Genomic DNA, 20,429 nt, shown 5'->3' on the forward strand with positions numbered 1-20,429 from the left:
TGGCAAGGTGTTAGCATTTAAACAGTATCCACCCAATGAAATGTTTTATTAAAAAAAAATTTTTTTTTAAACAACAAATTCTGTCATCTTGAGAAGACAATTCCAGAGTTTCCTGTCTCCTCCACTTTGTAGGACTTTGTTTTCTTTAGTGTAGGAGAAAAGAGACAAACAGGAATTTGTTTTTTAATGTTAAGTACATCTAAATACAAACCAAAAATTTTTTAAGTAGCATGAAAAATTATTGGAATTCTTCAACTAACCAGGTATTTAATATATTCATGAAATTCATCCTTTTTTATAAGCCTCAAACAGAACAATTTATACAAATCATCTAAAATATTTTTATAAAATACTAACTCAAAATTTGATGGTCATAGAAAATAATTTTATATAGAGCATATTTTGCATTGCTATAAAAATAAATTTTACTGCAATGCAAAGTAATATAGTTGGAAAAAACAAATTATGAAAAAAATACCCATAATCATACCCATATTTTTTAGCCTTTTTTCTATGAATACTTTAAAAATTCATAGTTAAGATTACATATAATAAAAATTTTGCATCCTGCTTTTCTTCACTTATAACCACTTTCAATATCATTAAAAATTCTTTCAAAAAATAATTTGTTATATAACATTTCAACATATGACTGGATGTTAACATTTTCTACTATAGAATATTAGAGATAATTCTATTCTTGATATTATAATTAATTATATACCAAATACTGTTACATGTAAATTCTTATCCACATTTTCTGAAAAAAGTCTTGTAACTATCATTACTGGCCCAAAAGGGAAAGAGTGAACATTGCTGACATGCCCTTCAGTACTGTTTAACAATCATGATAGCTTTGCTAATCTAAGACATGAGAGTTGGAACTTTTTAAGTTTACATTCCCTTGATTACAAGTGGGGTTGAATTTTTTCACTATCAGTTGTATTTATTTTATCAACAATTCATTGCTTATGACCTTGATTTCCTTTTCCTTTCAATTGATCTCAATTTAAAAATACTTATATACACAGAGTAAGAAACTTAGAACAATCTATATGTGTGATTCTCTACTTAGAAGTTCTGCTATTCAAGTCAAGAATATGTTTAGATTTTCTTCACCTCTCCCAAATCACCTTGTTTCTAAGGCTAAATATTGTTATTAATTGTTCATTAATTTATTTGTTCTTATAAAGTTACAAAATCTACAAATGTTTGGGACTTCCCTGGTGGTGCAGTGGTTAAGAATCCGCCTGCCAATGCAGGGGACACGTGATAGATCCCTGGTCTGGGAAGATTCCACGTGCTGCGGAGCAACTAAGCCAGTGTGCCACCACTACTGAGCCTGTGCTCTAGAGCCCACGAGCCACAACTACTGAAGCCTACACACCTAGAGCCCGTGCTCTGCAACTAGAGAAAACCTGCGCACAGCAACGAAGACCCAACGCAGCCAAAAATAAATAAATAAAATAAACAATGTTATTTTTTAAAAATCTACAAATGTTTAAGAAAGAATAATGTGTTATAAAGACAGCTTGAAGAGTTATAAAAGAATCATTTTTAAGGCAAAAATTTACACACAGTAAGACCCTCAAGCTTATGTCATATTTGCTAAAGATATTTCTCAAATTTTGTTTCCTAATTTTACTTTTGATTTCTGTATATCAGACATGCATTTCTGTATATCAGACATGCATTTGATTTCTGTATATCAGACATGCATTACTTTTGATTTCTGTATATCAGACAAACACATATACTTGTGTTTGTTGATATTTTCTTTTGTAATTACTTCCATTCATTTGAGTTAAGAAAGTCTGTAGAGATCAGATAGATATTCATATTCCTTTTCTTTTTATCATTTAATTCTTTCCTTAATCCTTGAAAAAAATTTTCGGCTACGGTATGAGGTAAAGAACTATTTTTTTTTCAAATATCTATTCATTTTTTCTGATATTATATGATTAGTAATAAATCCATCATTGGTTTTTAATTTTACCTTTTTTATTAAACTCTTATGTCATATATATATCAAGACCAATATGAGTAGATAAACATATATTTGTTATAATTTTCCATTCTACTTATCTATTTTTTCCCTGAAATCACACTGCTTTAATAATTATAGCTTTATAGTATATTTTAATGCCATCCTTTTGCCCACCCCCTTTTTTTCAGAATTCTGTTTAAAGTGTGCTTTGTTGCATGTTGTCATGGAAATTTAAGGAAATAATATATGATTGTCCCATAATTTAATCCCTTATAATTGGAATTTGGGTATTTGTGTTATTTCATTTTTTTCTTTCTGTATAAACAATGATGTGATTATATATTCTTGGAGAGAATTCATTGCACATACACCTAATTAATTTTGCATATGCATTCCCAGAGATAGAAATGTTGGCCAAATTTATGCATACTTTAAAGGCATTTCATATGTAGTGGTCTCAAAAAGAATGTAATAATTCATATTTCTAGAAACTGTGCATGAAAGTAACTCCCTACATTCTTGTAAAAAAAAGAAAAAATAAAGCTAATATTTAACAATGGCTTATTTCTTCCCAGGAACTGTTCTAAGTATTGTAGTATATTCACACACTTAGTTCTCACAATAACTCTTGAGGTATTGATTGTTATTTGACCCATTTGCTGAAATAGAAAAAGAGGTACAGAGAGATAAAGTAATTTGCCCAAATTAATCTAACTAGAAAGTGATCATCAGGATTTAAATCCAAGCACTTCGAGCCATATTCTTTTTCTAAGTTTTATCTCTCTATATATATTATATATATATCAAATGCTATTATAATTTGCAAGGCTAAAAATTTTTCCTGTGTTTACATATCATTTTCAGGAAGCACCTGACTCATGTGCCCCAAAAAGCCTCATTACGTGAATAAACCTTTTCTAACTTCTTTGTGTGTGTGGCATCGGCAGTCTCAACACCTGAACCCAATTTTGTGTGAGATCCACCTTGTTGATGGGAATGCCCAAAATAAGTTGCTTCTTTGTGGGTGGGGGGGTAGTATTTTGAATAAAGCTGCTATAAAAATTTACATTTAAAACTTTGGGTTTATATATGCTTTTACATTCTCTCGGTGGGGGGGGGGGGAACTAGGAATAAAATTGATGAGTCATATAGTAGGAGAACAATGAACTCTGAAAGAAACTACCAAACTATTTCCTAAGGTAATTATATCAGTTGTATTCTCAATTACAGTATATGAGACTTCCAGTTGCTCCACATTTTTACCAGCACTTTGTACTGTCAGTCTTTTTACATTTAGCCATTCTAGTGAGTAAATAGGGTGTCTTATTGGGGTTTTAATTTGCATTTCCTTGATAACTTGTGAAGTTTAGCATCTTTTCATGCACTTGTTTATCACTGGTAACTCTTTCTTGAAGTATTTATTTAATGTCTATTGTCCATTTTTTCAGGTTGATTTTTCTTTTTATTATTGATTTGTGTAAGTTTTTAACATATGCTAAATATAAGTGGTTAGTAAGATATACATAAAGTGAAAGTTCTCTCTCAGTCTGTGACTTGCTTTTTAATTTTCTTGGTGGTGTTTCTTTATTCTAATTGGTATGTCTTTTATTTCTTTTTCTTGCTTTGTGTAAATATTTAAGACATCCAGTATAATACTGAACAGACTTGGTGAGAACAGAAATCCTCCTCTAGTTCCTGATCTTAAGGGGGATAGTATTCAGTCACTGAACAGCAAGTATGATATTAGCTATAGCTTTGTAATAGATGCCCTTTATTAGAATGAAGAAGCTCCTGACCATTTCTAGTTTGCTGAAGTTTTTCTTTTTTACCTTCAATGGTGTTGAATTTTTTCAAGTGGATTTTTATTTTTGCATATTTTGAGATGATCTTTTTTTCTTTTGTAGTTATATATGTAATATAGTGAGTTACATTGATTAATTTTTCAAATGGTAAACCAACCGTGCATCCCTCAGTCATGGTATATATTGTACTTTCTATATATTGCTGGAGTCAATTTCCTAAATTGATTAGGATTTTTTTAAAAGCTTTTTCCATCTATGTTCAGAAGGAATATTTCCTAAAATATCTTTTCCTAAAATATCTTTTCCTAAAATACCTTTGTGTGTTCCTGGTATTAAGATATTACTGGCCTCATAAAAAAACTTAGAGACATTTGTTTTCAGGAATATGTAATAATTGCACTTTTCCTCACACCAAGTACAATTTAAAACTCTGGGTGTTATATATAAAACAAACATAAGAAGGTGGAGAGAAGGCACACCAACTAGTGACATCAGGACCCAGGGAATGGCCAGAGTGGTGTAAGTGGACGCCTACTGGGCACGCACCTACCCCTATCATTGAGGTCAGTGGAAGCCAAGCGAAGAATCTGTACTCCCACTGCCATCTGGCAGTAATGATGTGGCACCCTTCATCACTCAATGGAATGGTATCAGAGAAACCTTGCTAAAACGCCAGATTTAAACAAAATGGAACAGTGTCTTGTAACACAGTACCCAAACTGTCCAGATTTCAATCAAAACTTGTATCATGCAAAGAATCAGGAATATCTCAAACTGAACGAGCAAAGACAATTCAACAGATGCCAACACCAGATGACACAAATGTTGGAATTATCTGACAAGAATTTTCAAGCAGCCATCATTAAAATATTTCATGAGCAATTACAAATACACTTGAAATAAATGAAATACAGAAAGTCTCAAAAGAAGCAGAATATATAAAGAAGCAAATGGAAATTTTAGAAATAAAAATGACAATAACCAAAGTAAAAAAAAAAAAACTCAATGGATGGATTTGGTTTCACGTGCAAAATGTAATGAGTTTTGAAGTCATCACTCCCATCATTAAACCAGGAAAAAATAAACTAATCAAATCAAAAAGCAATGAGTTTTCTTGGACCCATTAGAGAAACGAGTTCTAAGAGCAAATCACCATCCTGAATCCGATGAGAATCAGGTGAATCCAGAACATTACAGCTAAGATCTACTTGCCTGAAGCAGAAGCAGGTGGAGCCATAAACTGGTGGTAACACTGACAATTTTAACGAATTGCTGGGGGCTAAATGAGGACTAGTGTGAGAGTGAGAAACCCTTGGGGGCTACAGTCTTGGCGGGGAGGGTCTCTCACACTTTTATGGGCTTACCTCCAGGAACCCCACTAAGTCCTCATGGTGAAGAGCTGAGAAAGATCCCTTTGTGGCTCTGGCAGGGAAGGTGAAGGATAATCATTGTGAAATATCCTCTCAGTGTTCTCCATAAGAAAGTTTGCTGTCCATACTCTCCAGGGGAAAAGACTTTACCAGAGCCAGATCTCACCTGAGGAAAGGGCATTTCTCCCACTCCAGCCCCCTCTAGACTTCTTGTCTAACCTAAGGGAGAGGGGAACAGCTAAGAAACACTTGTGAAGATCAAAGCTTATGGTCACAGGCCCACTAACAGATGGATTTAATCAAACAATTATAGAACACTTTCCCCCCATCTACACCTTGCCATCATAAAACAGGGCTCCAGCATAATAGTAGATTACAGCTGAACAAGCTGCAAGACAGACTCTCTAAGGAGGAGTACTTCAGGATGCCCAAAGTCAACAGGGAAGAAAAGGAAAAAAGGCCAACCCCTAGTTGGGATGTGTTTATTGTTTAATGTTAACATAAAACCTCACACCAAAGGCCTATTTACCTTAGTTCCTATTACTGGATATGTCATACCCAGGTTTCAACAACAATAAAAAAATCACAGGGCATGCTAAAAGGCTAAAAATCCATAATCTGAAGCGACAAAGCAAGCATCAGAACCCAACTCAGATATGACATGGATTTTGAATTATCAGAGAATTTAAGAAAGAATAAAAGAAAATACTAGAAATCAAAAACACCATGCTTTTTGGTTCACTGATCTTCTCCGTATTCTTGACAATTGTTCTTCCCTAGCTTCTTCTGCTTAATTTGGAGTTAATTTGCTCTTCTTTTTCTTGTCTTCTTTAGGTGAATGCTTGGATCATGGATTTTAGACAGTTTTTTTTTAGCCCCTCTTTATCCCTGATAATATTACTTGTCATTAAATCTACTTTGTTAGATATATATATAATCACTACAGTTCTCAGTGTTTGCATTGTCTTTTTCCATCCTTTTACTTTTAACATCCAATGTATAGTACCTGCAATAATACATATATTTTATTTTCACATATTGTATGACATCTCTTATAGTCTGCATTATAGTTGGGTTTATGTATTTAATTCATTCTTATAATCTCTGCCTTGTAATTGGAATGGTTAGGAGATTGCCCAAGATGGTGGAGTAAAAAGAACCTGAGCTCACTTCCTCTCATGAGCTCACCAAAATCACAACTTTCTACAGAACAACCATTTATGAAAAAGGCCGAACCTGAGCTCACTTCCTCTCATGAGCTCACCAAAATCACAACTTTCTACAGAACAACGATTTATGAAAAAGGCCGAAACCTACCAGAAAAGATCTTCCACCACTAAAAACATAGAGGAGAAACCACAACAAGACAGCCAGGAGAGGCAAACTCCTGATATATTTAACTCCCACACCCTCAGGTGGGCAAATCACAAACTGGAGAATAATCATAGTGCATTGGTTCTCCCACAGGAGTGAGAATTCTGAGTCCCACGTCAGGCTCCCCAGCCGGCCGTCCTGCACCGGGAAAACGAGTCCTCAGACCATTTGGCTTTGAAATCTGGCGGGGCTTAATTTCAGGAGCCCCACAAGTCCGTGGGCAAGAGAGACTTCCTCACACAAAATCTCACGCGCACCGGGACCCAAGGCAAAAAGCCGTAATTTGATAGGAACCTAGGACAGACCTACCTGCTGGTGTTGGAGAGTCTCCCAGAGAGGCTGGGGTGGGCGGCTGGGGACGCAGACGCTGGGAGCAGCCATATTTGGGAGCTTGTTCTACACACGTGTGGAAGTGGGAAGCCGTGTTGGCTGCACCAGGTGACCCTCCCTCTCGCTCATTGCAACGAGACCGGGCCCCGCCCAACAGCCTGTAGGCGCTGGTGCTGGGACACCTCACGCCAAACAACTAACGGGGTGGGAACAGAGCCCCACCCATCAGAAGGCAGGCTGCCTAAGGTCTTCCTGAGCTCATAGCTGCCTCTACACAGGGCCCTGCCCACCACAGGGCCCTGCCCACCACAGGGCCCTGCCCACCACAGGGCCCTGCCCACCACAGGGCCCTGCCCACCACAGGGCCCTGCCCACCACAGGGCCAACTAGCTCCACCCACCAGTGCGCAGACCACAGCCCCGCCCTCCAGGAAGGCTGCACCAGCCTCTAGACCAGCCTCCATCCACCAGAGGGCAGACACCAGACCCAAGAAAACCACAATCCTGCCCGCTGAGAACCCAGCCTGCACACCAGCCGGCCAGACCCTACCCTGAGACCAGCTGGGCCCCAGCCCTGCCCACTAGCAGATCAACACAAGCTTCAGGATACCCCGGACTCTATGCCCAACTGTGTCGGGAACTGACCCCCCAACCCCTCTGACACCAGCTCTGGGATCCCTGGGCCTGGCAGCCAGGACCCAGCTCTGCCTGCCAGTAATCCAGCTCTAACCCCAAAACCTGGCTTCACCCACCACTGCAGGGCTAAAAGCCCCAGTGTCTTTTGGACCCTGACTCTGCCCACCAGTGAGCCAGCACTAGCCCTGGGGGCCCCTGGGGTTCTGCATCAGCCACCTCATGACCAGGGCCTGCTAACCAGCACCAGCAGCATCTGTACAAGGCAAGGCCTGACAACCAACTGGGCTTGGGGCCAACCAAGCCTACCAGACCACCCACATACTCAGCCTGCCACAACAGAAGGACCCACGCAGCCCTCTTAGGGGGAAACCCCTAAAGCACGTTGCTTGGGTGAGCACACTACAGGTACTCATAGGACATCTCCTACAGAGGCCACGTCTCCAAGGTCGAGAAATGTAACTAACCTACCACATTCGTAAAAATATACACAGCAACTTAGACAGAATGAGGAGGCAAAGGAACATGTTCCAGATGAAGGAATAAGATAAAACCCCAGAAGAACTAGGTGAAGTGGAGATAGGCAATCTACCCGAGAAGGAGTTCAGAGTAATGATCATAAAGATGATGAAAGAACTCAGGAGAAGAATGGATGCACAGAGCAAAAAGTTCGAAGTTTTTAAACAAAGAGCTAGAAATTACAAAGAACAACCAAACAGAGATGCAGAATGCAATAACTGAAATGAAAAATACACTAGAAGGAATCAACAGTTCACTAAATGATACAGAGGAATGGATCAGTGAGCTGGAAGATAGAGTAGTGGAAATCACTGCTGCTGAATAGAAAAAAGAATGAAAAGAAATGAGGACAGTTTAAGAGACTTCTGGGACAGCATCAAGCATAGTATTATTCCCATTGTAGGAGTCCCAGAGGGACTGGGAGAGAAAAAGGGGCTGAGAACATATTTGAAAAACACAATAGCTGAAAAATTCCCTAACCTGAGAAAGGAAACAGTCGCCCAAGTCCAGGAAGCACAGAGAGTCCCATACAGGATGAACCCAAAGAGGAATGCTCCAAGACACACTGTAATTAAAACAACAAAAATTAAAGATAAAGAGAGAAATTAAAAGCAGCAAAGAAAAAGCCACAAGTAACATACAAGGTAACTCCCATAAGGCTATCAGCTGATTTTTTCAGCAGAAACTCTGCAGGCCAGAAGGGAGTGGCAAGATATTTAAAGTGATGAAAGGGAAACGCCTACAACCAAGAATCCTCTACCCAGCAAGGCTCTTGTTCAGATTTGATGGAGAGATCAAAAGCTTTACAGACAAGCAAAAGCTGATTGGAATGGTTAGACTGTTTCCAATTAATGTGCTTTCCAATATGATTTTGTTTAAGTCTACCATCTTTTCTATTTTTCCTATCTTTCAGTTATTCACTTTTATCTCTTTCCTTACCTAGTTTTAAATTAAGTGATATCTTATAGTTTTCAAAATAATCTGTACATTTGGCTCAATAGCTATACTTTTATTTTTTGTTTGGGGTTTTGTTTTGTTTTGTTTTGTTGCTTAAATTTGGTGCCAAGGTTTTTGTTTTGTTTTGATTTTTTTAATGGTCGCTCAAGAGTTTACAACATGCATCTTTAACATAGTTCAATCTACCATCAAGTAATATTATACCACATCATGTAAAAAGTAAAAGCTTTACAGCCTTATGCTTCTACTATCCCCTCCCATTGTAAATATTATGTTGTTGACTGAATTTTGTTCCTTCCTTTAAAGAGTATTGAACTTCGTTTTGTTTGGGAGTTAAATTATTTGCAGATCAGCTTGATTATCTCAAAGCTTAGTTTTAAGTCATATTAGGGCAGGGCTAGGGTATCCTTTACTCTGCATCTAGCTTAGTTTTACTATTAAGTCAGTGTATTTTAATACCTAGTAATGTCCCAGGTGTTCAACAAGGTCTCTGGCTAGTTGGAACTCAAATATCCCCCATTCCCATGTGAGTTCTAGGAATCGCTCAGCTTAGAGCTTCCAGTAGTTTTGAGACTGACCTCATGAAGTTTCATCATATACATGCATGGTTTAGTAATCAGTCACAGACTCCAGACACCCCAATGCAGACTCTTATGCTCCTTTTCTATTTAGCCGCCTCCTCTCTGGTATTTTGTACTTTCAGTTGCCTCAGTGTCCTAGAACTCTGAACTTTTTCCTCTACCCAGCAAGACTTTCCCTGGGTTCCTCCTCCCTTCCAGAAAATTTCTTCAGGTAGAAACATGGTACAGTCTAAGGTCCATTTTTTCCCCCTACTCTTAAAGATCACGGTCCTGTACTGTCTGCTCTCCAACATCTGAAAATTACGGTTTCATATATTTTGTCCAGTTTTGTAGTTGTTTACATTATAGAAGTAAAGCACAACTGGGTCTGATTACTTTTTCATGGTAAAAAGCTAAAGTCCCCGAATTTCCTATTTTCTGTCAACTACAGTGTAACAGAGTGGTGTAAATCCCAATTTTACTACTGCCTAGCTAGGTGACTTTGACCACTTGATTTAAGTTTGTTGAACTTCCTTTTCCTCACCTGTAAAATGGACATAAAAATACCTAAACTACTAGCCCCTTCTGCTCGTTGAGTTAAATATGTTAATCAACATATCTAGAAGAAGCATCTAAATGTCGATTTTCATTCTCCTTCCAACAAAACTGACTATGGAACAAGATGATTTCATTAAGCATCAGAAATACAAAAAGCAAAATTTTGTGATATCTATAATGTAAAATGTTCCTTTATGCTCCTGTGTCTTCAAAACACATGCTACGTACTGATTAAAACATGTATCCTAAACTCATACCTGAGCAGACAGTTCCATATGCTTATGTAGACACCAGATATTAACAGAATCAATTTTGTGGAGGCACACTTGGCTTCTTTATGATTATAATCATCATATGAGTGAGATTACTAGAAGCTGTAAAATAAAAGCATTGTATTTGCACTTTCTCAAATAAGACCATCCTTAGCATTAAATTAGGGAGTGCATAAAACTTGTTAAGGGGAAACAGATCCACATCTTTAAGAATCAATACCTAAAAAAAAAAAAAAAAAAAAAAAAAAGAATCAATACCTAAAATATTTATAATATTCAACACAATTTCTGAGCATCTACTATGTGCTAGTGATTATTAGGTTCTGGAGGAACCAAGATAAACAAGATATAACCCCTCAAGGTTAGGAAAGATCGAAACAATAATATTTGGAAAGTGTCATAAATTGTATAGGTAATTAAGAGGGAAAAATGTAAAATCAGAAAACAGAACATGCAGTTACCTTCTTACACTACTTCATAAAGGCACAAGGTAGATTTCATACTTTGCATGACATTCCCTTCCATCCAAAGTAAAAAATAAATAAAAATCCAAGGCTCCTTCTAACATTTCAATTTCTATTATATTTTTTTATCCACAAAAATTAACTGGTTGAGTGACTGAGTTAATCTTGATGATTAGGTTCACTAGGGATCTGAACCCATCATTATAAGGATGCTTTTAAATAGCTTAAGTCCTTCTTGGCATCTAAGTCTTTGCTATTGGAAGCCACACAATATGAGATATGAAGCAATTACATGGTAACAACATTGAGGCAACCATAGTAGTGCTACTCAAAGGATAAATTGGCACCCTGAAAATCAGTTCATCATCAAAGTAAGACAGAGTCATCTCTAAAGAGGCTTTAAAACCCTTATTATCACAGCATCACATTCTTAGCCTTCTCATAGCTTCTTTAGAGTCATAAAATTATATGAAGTAGTACTTATAACAATATATTGTTCAGTTTGTAACATTTATACATGTAATATCTATAACGATAATATCACAAAAAGGGGAAAGAGAATAGAGCTCTATAGGAGTAATGTTTCACCAAAATTAAGTTAGTATAAGTCTGATTTTGAGGAGTTAAGATGTATAAAGTAAGCCCTAAGCAACCACTCAGAAAATAATTATTAAAACTATAATGGAAAAAAAATTAAAGTAATTAAAATGTCACATTAGAAAATATTCCACGTAAAAGAAAGCAGTGAAGGAAGAATAGTACAACAAAAGAGAAAAGAGATATAATAGAAACAAAAAGTAAATCAGCAGATGTAAATCCAACTATATTAATAATAACATTACATGTGAATGGATTAAGCAACTCAACCAAAAGGCAGAAATTGTCAGACTAGATTGTTAAAAATTCCCAACCCAAATACACAGTGTCTACAGGATACACACATTAGGTTCAAAGATACAGATAAATTGAAAGTAAAAGAATGGAAAAGGATATATCATCCAACAGCAACCACAAGAGAGCTGGAGTGGCTAGAATATCAAGCAAAATATACTTTAAGACAAAAAATGTTTCTAGAGATAATGAGAGAAAATTTTTAATCACAAGAGGGCAAAATCACCAGGAAGGTGAAATAATTATAAACATATATGCACCTAGTGAGATTGTAGCAAAATACATAAAACTTGACAGAAATGAAGGGAGAAATAGAAAACTCAACAATAATAAAGACTTCAATACCCCATTTTCAATAACAGATAGAACAACTAGGCAGAACAAGGAAATAAAAGACTTGAGCAAAACTATAACCCAATCACCATTGGACCTACATATCCTTGGGTTTTGCATCGTGGATTAGACCAACTGTGGATCGAAAATATATTTTTTTAATTCCATAAAGTTCCAAAATGTAAAACTTGGATTTGTCATGCACTGGCAACTAATTACATAGTATTTACATTGTAATTACAACTATTTACATAATGTTTGTGTTATATTAGGTATTATAAGTAATCTAGAGATGATTTAAAGTATACAGGAGGATATGCATAGGTTATATGCAAATATGATGCCATTTTATATGAGGGACTTGAGCATCCTCGGATTTCAATATCCTCAGGGGGTTCTGGAACCAGTCCCCTGAGGATACAGAGGGACCACTGTAGACTAAACAGAAATCTATAAAACCTTCCACCCAAAAACAGCAGAATATTCCTTCTCTTCAAGTTCATATGAAATATTCTTCAGGATAGACTATATGTTATATGTTAGGCCATAGAACATACCTCAATAAATTTGACAGGATAGAAATAATCTGTATGTGTGTTCTGACCACAGTGGAATGAAAACAGAGATCAATTATAGAGAGAAATTTAGAAAACTCAAAAATATGTGAAAATTAAATAGCACACTCTTAAATAACCAATGGGTCAAAGAAAAAATCAAAAGGGAAATTAAAAAACACTTTGAGATGAATGCAAATGAAGACACACATATCAAAACTTATGGGCTGAATCTAAAGCAGTACCTATAGGGAAATTTATACCTGTAAATTCTTGTATTAAAAAAGAAGGACAATAAGAAATTAACAATCTAAACTCCCACTTTAAAACGCTGGATAAAGAAGAGTGAAATAAACCTAAAGTAAGAAGAAGAAAGGAAAGAAAGATTACAGTGGAAATTAATGAGATAGAGAAGAAATAATCAATGAAGTCAAAAGCCGGTTCTTTGAAAAGATCAAAAAGATTGACCAACCTTTAGCTATATTGACCAAGAAAAATTTTGAGGGCTCAAATTTATAGAATCAGAAATGACAGAAGGGACATCCCTACTAAATTTACAGAAAGAAAAAAATAATTATAAAGGAATACTATGAACAGGTGTATGCAAATATATTAGATAACATAGATGAAATGGACAAATTCTTAAAAGAAACACAGACTACCAAAATTGACTCAGGAATACACCATCTGAATAGAACTAAAAGAAGAGATTTAATTAGTAATCAAACACTTACCCACAATGAAAAGTCCAGGCTCAGATGTCTTCACTGCTGAATTCTACCAAGCATTTAAAGGGGAATTAATATTAATTTTCACAAACTCTTCCAAAAAATAGACAGAACACTTCCCAACTCAGTCTGTGAGGCTATTTTTATCCTGATACCAAAACCAGACAATCAGGAGAAAACTGTACACCAATATCTCTTATGAATATGGACATAAACTCATCAACAAAATACTAGCCATCTAGCAACATATAAAAGAATTATACACCATGGAAATATGGGATTTATCCCAGAAATAAAGGTTAGTTTAGTATCTGAAAATCAATTAGTGTAATATACCATGTCAACAGAATAAAAAACAAAAGCCACATTATCATCTCAATAGGCTCAGAAAAAGCATCTGACAAAATCCAACACCATTTCATGACAAAAACACTGAACAAAGTAGGAGTAGAAGGGAATATTGTGAACCTGAAAAAGGGCATCTACAAAAAAATCCATGGCTAACAGAATGTTTAATGCTGAAAGACAGGATGCTTTCCCCCCTAAGATCAGGGACAAGACAAAGATGTCGACTCTCACCACTTCTATTTAAAACTATAGCAGAGGCTCCAGGAAAACTACGTACTATAAGGAAATAAAAGGCATCCAGATCTTGTCTGTAGAAAATTCTAAGGAATTTAAAACAATAAACATACAGACAAAAAACTAATACAACTAATACATGAGTTCAGCAAAACTGCAAGATCAATACACAAAAATCAGTAGTGTTTCCATACACTTGCAATGAACAATCTGAAAGTGGAATGAAGGAAAATTCAATTTACAGTAGCATCAAAAATAATAAAACAGTTAGGAATAAATTTAACAAAAGTCCAAAACTTATTCTGAAAACTACAAAACACTGTTGAAAGAAATTTAACATATCTACATAAATGGGGAGGGGGGAGGTCCACATTCAGGTATTGGAAGACTTAATAGTTAATGTGGCAATACTCCCCGAATTGATACATAGATACTATGCCCTCCCTATCAGAATCCCAGGGACTTCCCTGGTGGCGCAGTGGTTAAGAATCCGCCTGCCAGTGTAGGGGATACGGGTTCGATCCCTGGTCCAGGAAGATCCCTGGTCCGGGATGATCCTGCAGAACAGCTAAGCCCGTGTGCCACAACTACTGAGCCTGCGCACCCAGAGCCCGTGCTCTGCGAGAGAGAGAAGCCACCTCAGTGAGAAGCCCGCGCACCGCAATGAAGAGTAGCCCCCTCTCGCCACAACTAGAGAAAGCCCACGCACAGCAACGAAGACCCAACACAACCAAATAAATAAATAAATAGAATCCCAGCTAACTTCTTTGCAGAAATTGACAAGCTGATTCTAAAATTTATATGGAAATTCAAGGGATTCAGAATAGATAAAACAATCTCGAAAAAAAGATCAAAGCAGGAGGATTCACATTTCTCAATTTCAAAACTTAGTACAAAGTAACATTAATCAAGGCAGTGTGGTGCTGTCATAGGATAGACATACAGATCAAATGAATAGAACTGAGAGTCCAGAAGTAAACCTATGTGTCTACGGTCAACTGATTTTCAGCAAGGGTTGTAAGATCATTCAGAGGGGAAATAAGAGTTGTTTTGACCGACAGTACTAGCACAACTTGATAGCCACAGGTAAAAGAATGAAGTTGGGCCCTTAACCCATAACATGTATAAAAATTAACTCAAAATAGATCAAAGACCTTCATGTAAAAGCTAAAAATATAAAACTCTTAGAAGAAAACACAGGAATAAATCTTCATGACCTGGGATTTGGCAATAACTTCTTATATACGACACTAAAAACTTGAGCAACAAAAGAAAAAAAAGAGATAAATTGGACTTCATCAAAATTCAAAATTCTTGTGCCTCGAGGACACTATCAAGAAAGGAAAAGATATCCCACAGAATGGAAGAAAATATCTGCAAATCATATACATGGTAAGGGACTTGTATCTACAACATACAAAGAACTCATACAACTCAGTAACAGAAAGACGAATCACCTAATTTTAAAATGGGCAAAGGATCTGAATACACAGCTCTCCAAAGAAGATATACTACAATGGCCAGTAAGAACATGAAAAGATGCTTATCATTAGCCATCAGGGATATGCAAATCAAGACCACAAGAGATTCCACTTCACACCCACTAGAATGGCTAGAATCATAAAGTCATAATTATAAAACGTATTGGCAAGAATGTGGAAAAATTGGAACCCTCATGCAGTGCGGATGGGAATGTAAAATGGTGAGGCTACTTTGGAAAACAAATGCAGTTCTTCAAATGATTAAACAGAGTTTTTATATGACTCAGCAATCCCACTCCTAGCAATTTGCCCAAGAGAAGTGAACACACACACACACACACATATATTTACAAACTAAGACTTGTACATGAATCTCTATAGCAGCGTCACTTATAATAGCTAAAATGTGGAAAAAACCCAGATTTCCATCAGTGATAAGTTGATAAACACAAGCTGGCATTTCCATACAATGGGATATCATTTGACCATAAAAATGAGTGAAATACTGTTATGTGCTACATTGATGAACACTGATGACATTGATGAACCCCAAAAACATGTTAAATGAAAGAAGCCAGTCACAGAAAACTACATATGACATTATTCCATTTACATGAAATGTCCAGAATAGGCAAATCAATAAAGACAAAGTAGATTGGTAGTTGCTTAGGGCTGGGGAATATAGGGGCATAGGGAGATGGTAGTTAAACAATAGATGGGTTTTTGTGTTTGTTTTTTTTTGTGGTATGCAGGCCTCTCACTGTTGTGGCCTCTCCCGTTGCGGAGCACAGGCTCCGGACGCGCAGGCTCAGCGGCCATGGCTCACGGGCCCAGCAGCTCCACGGCATGTGGGATCCTCCCGAACCGGGGCACGAACCCGTGTCCCCTGCATCGACAGGCGGACTCTCAACCACTGCGCCACCAGGGAAGCCCTAGATGGTTTATTTTTGAAATGATGAAAATATTCTAAAATTGACTGTTGTAGTCCTTGCATATATTTACGAATATACTAAAAATCTTTGAGGTATGCACTTTAAATGGTGAACTGTATGGTATGTGAACTATAGCTCAATAAAGCTGTAAAAAAAATTCTACTTTTCAACATACCAGTTGTAGAACTGAACAATATTTAGAAAATTTGAAAGAATCTATGGCCAAATATTTTTCCCCTTGAAGTCTTGAGTTAATAATAACTCTGTTCTGACTCATTTACATGTAATTCATCAACATGGTTTCTAAGGAGGCATTTGATGTCTAAGGGGACTGATGAGATTTTAATTTGGTGAACCTTGGTTGGATGCTTTTCTTTTTTCCCTCTGAACCATGATGTTGTGCTTGACGACATTAGTTTTAACTTAGTTCTGGAAAGGTTCACTTCTAGTTCCAAACTCAGATCTCAGGAATTGCAAGGGAGTCCTACATTTGGTAAAAATGCAGAACATGTTATTTCCTTTGGTTTGAATGATGAAGCAAGATTACATGTGACACTGATGAGTAAGATAGCAAGTTCAAATGCCTGGAGTTTTTAGCCATATGTAAAGTAATACATAGCACCCAAAACATGCTTTGCACTAGTTTTTTTTCCTGTAGCTGGGGCAGTGGTGGGGGGTGAGAAGGGATGCCACATGGGCACTTCCTAGAAGAGGCAAGAGGGACAGTCATAGTGTGTGCTTCTGTTAGCTTAGTCTCACTCTGACTCTCTGCTGGCCCCCTTATATGAGTTATGTCTGTGGGAGAGTAATAAAAATAAAATGCACTATGGAGAAGAGACAGTGATTTTGGTGCTCAGTGGGGAAGAGAAAAAATGTGATGTTATAAATCTCATGTTTAATTGTAGAAACGAAGTGAAGCAGAGACACTGACTCAGGGGTATTTAGGAGCCACCAGTGGCCTCAGATCCCGCAGCGTTCCACACTCCTCCAAACATTTCTTGGAATAGCAAGCATGGTATTATCCTCAAGACATAAAATGATGTACTAGTCGCCCTCAACCTGAAAAGTTTACTAGGTTTTTCCTGTTGATTGTGTTTGAATGCATTTAAGAGGCAGGAGTATTCTCAAAAGAAGTAGTACAGCTTGCAAAGAGTGGTATACAAGATATATTTCATATCCTCCTATTTTTCTGTTCTCCTAGGTCTATACCCAACGGCAACAATTTCAAAACTCTTTGCAAAAACTTGCCAGGGAGTTTCATTTCTAAATCAAACTAGAAACTAACTTGTTAGTGACTGTGTGGTCAGTAACCAAGAAAACAGGGGGCTCTATTTTGTTAGCCCTAAAATCTTAAGCAGTCAGCAAGGTGGTTTTTGTTTTGTTTTAAATATTTGAAAATAAGGAATCACATAAAAGATTTGTAGGATAATGCTTGGTCCTAGATGTCAGATAGGTGACCTGGCCTAGCTCCCCCTCTGACCCAACAGAAAGAAACCTTCCTATTATTATTAAGTCAGAAACAGTTTTACAATCCTTCTCATTGCTGAGGATTAGCCATCCTTACCTCACCTGCTCCTGAGGGACTGCAAGTGAATCAGATTTACCAAGGGAAGGGGAAGAGGTACAGGGGAGAACCATTCATCCCAGTGACCTAGTATTATTTAGGAGTGGAGGTCCAACCTCCTACCCTCACTACACACATACACACTTACACTTTTTAATCTGTGAGTGTGGCTGGGAAAGGATTTAAAATGTGGGAAAGGCTAATAATGAATTCAGACTTGGGGTAGCAAGTTTGTACCGTTAACTGTGCTGCAGCCATGTTGTCGTTAGAAAGCCGAGAAAGTCTCAACTTCAAACATGCGTAGAACTGAGAGAAGAAAAGTTCAAAGATAGGGCTTTTCTTCCTTTCCTCAAAAGCTAAGAGTATTTTTTTTTCATGTCTTCTGTGATGATAATAATAACCACAATAATAACAAGATAGAATAGTGATTAGGCAGTATGATGGGACAGACACTGGCTTAAGTCCTTTACATGGATACTCCTATTTAATTTGAATACCTCCTGAGACACATACCATTATTGCCCACTTAACAAACTGAATGTAGAGACCGAGTGCCTTGTAAAACGTCATCTTGCTGAGCAGCCACAAGGGAGATTTGAATCGAAGGAACAGACTTTGGAGGCTAAGGGTCTCACCAGTACGTGACAGTGAAAGGGGGATCTGGGGCAAGTGAACAAGACATATGGATGGCCACATAGTAGTTCAAATCAGCAACCACTTAGTGAAAGCCTCCTCTATACAATATTACATACATGGAACCCTGAATATATATTTGTTCTACCCCATATTAAAATCCAGTCAGGGAGTTCCCTGGTGGCGCAGTGGTTAAGAATCTGCCTGCCAATGAAGGGGACACGGGTTCAATTCCTGGTGCGGGAAGATCCCACATGCCGTGGAGCAACTAAGCCAGTGTGCCACAACCACTGAGCCTGCTCTCTAGAGTCCATGAGCCACAACTACTGAGTCCCCGTGCTGTAGCTACTGAAGCCCGAGCGCCTTGAGCCCGCGCTCCACAACAAGAGAAGCCACCGCAATGAGAAGCCCACGCACCGCAACAAAGAGTAGTCCCTGCTCACGGCAACTAGAGAAAACCTGCGTGCAGCAATGAAGACCCAACGCAGCCAAAAATAAACAAATAAATTTATAAAAATAATTAAATAAAATCCAGTCACTAAAATTAAATATGGAGAGCAAAAAAATTTATTTGATTTACTTTTAGATCTTATTATGCTTTTGGCTGGGAAGAACGGCTTCCAGTCATATACACAATAGTTAGTTTATAAAGCATTTTTAAAACAGATGAGACTGGAATTGCAGATTGATAGAAATTATATTAAAATGATTAACAGGTCCTATATAAAATTAAAAGAAAACAAGTCTTCCTGCTGAAGAACCGTCATAGCAGAGTCGCTGCCCAAAATGAGGTCAATCATATGATTTAAACAATTCCTCTAGAGAATGGGAAGGGGACATGAAGAAACAGGAACATTTAAAATATTAAAAAAACCCTTCTAGAGACTTGAGAACAATGCAGCTTTCACAATGTAGGTACCAAGTCCCGAACTGCCAAGTTGCCTTTGGGGGTAAGGACACTTAATAGCGATTTTGGATGGATAACAAAACAGACTGTTTTCCTCTTCTCCTACCTCTCCTGTAATAAATAGTCAAAGATGCACCCTGTGAAAATACTGTGTTTGGGCTTTGAGGACATATGCTAACACTGAGAATCTGAAATGGGCTGACTCATGCACCTTGTGAATTTTTTCTTCATTGTTCTGATTAATAAGGTAAGCTGAAGTCAAGTTATGCAAAAATCAGTTGAGAAAAGATGGATGATTTCTCTTTCTTTTCAGAAAATACCACCCAGCTTTTAATTACAAATGCTGTATTTACAACAACAAGCCAATATTTTGTTTGACTTTACTGAGAAGGAAAGCAGAATTTTGACAAATTTTTTATCCTTTTCAAAAAAGCAAGATATTTAAAAATATGATTTGGTTGTAATTAGCCATGTGTCCCCAACCCCATTAGAATGCCATTTTGACTAGAGACAAAGTTGGGTGTAGGTGAGGTCATGGAGCTTTGAACCTGTCAAACTTAAATTGAAATCCTGGCTCGGTCAGTTAAGGGCTGTGAAACCCTGGGTAAGTTTACTCAATCTCTCTGAACTACATTACCTTATTTGTAAAATGTGGATTATATATATCACACTGTGAGTTACTTTAAGAATTAATGTATATATGCCTAGTATATGCTCTAACTTATATTAACAACTGATCATTTATCTGATGAATTGATTGGCTCACAGGTATGTCTGCTAGTCAAGATGATCATTGATCTGATTGAGGCTGCTACCAGTTTTAAGTTTTTTTATTATGAACTGCTTTAGCTAAACAATGGACTTATGAGAGATCCAGATATTTTTTGTTGCTCCTGCAATATATACGGAATACATGATGAAATAGAGAGTAGCTTAGAACTCTAAATTTCTAGCCTCTAATGTCTAACAAAAACCTTGCTACTTATTCATGAAATATTT

This window comes from Phocoena sinus, chromosome 9, assembly GCF_008692025.1.
Source record: "Phocoena sinus isolate mPhoSin1 chromosome 9, mPhoSin1.pri, whole genome shotgun sequence".
In the NCBI taxonomy this organism is placed as follows: Eukaryota; Metazoa; Chordata; class Mammalia; order Artiodactyla; family Phocoenidae; genus Phocoena; species Phocoena sinus.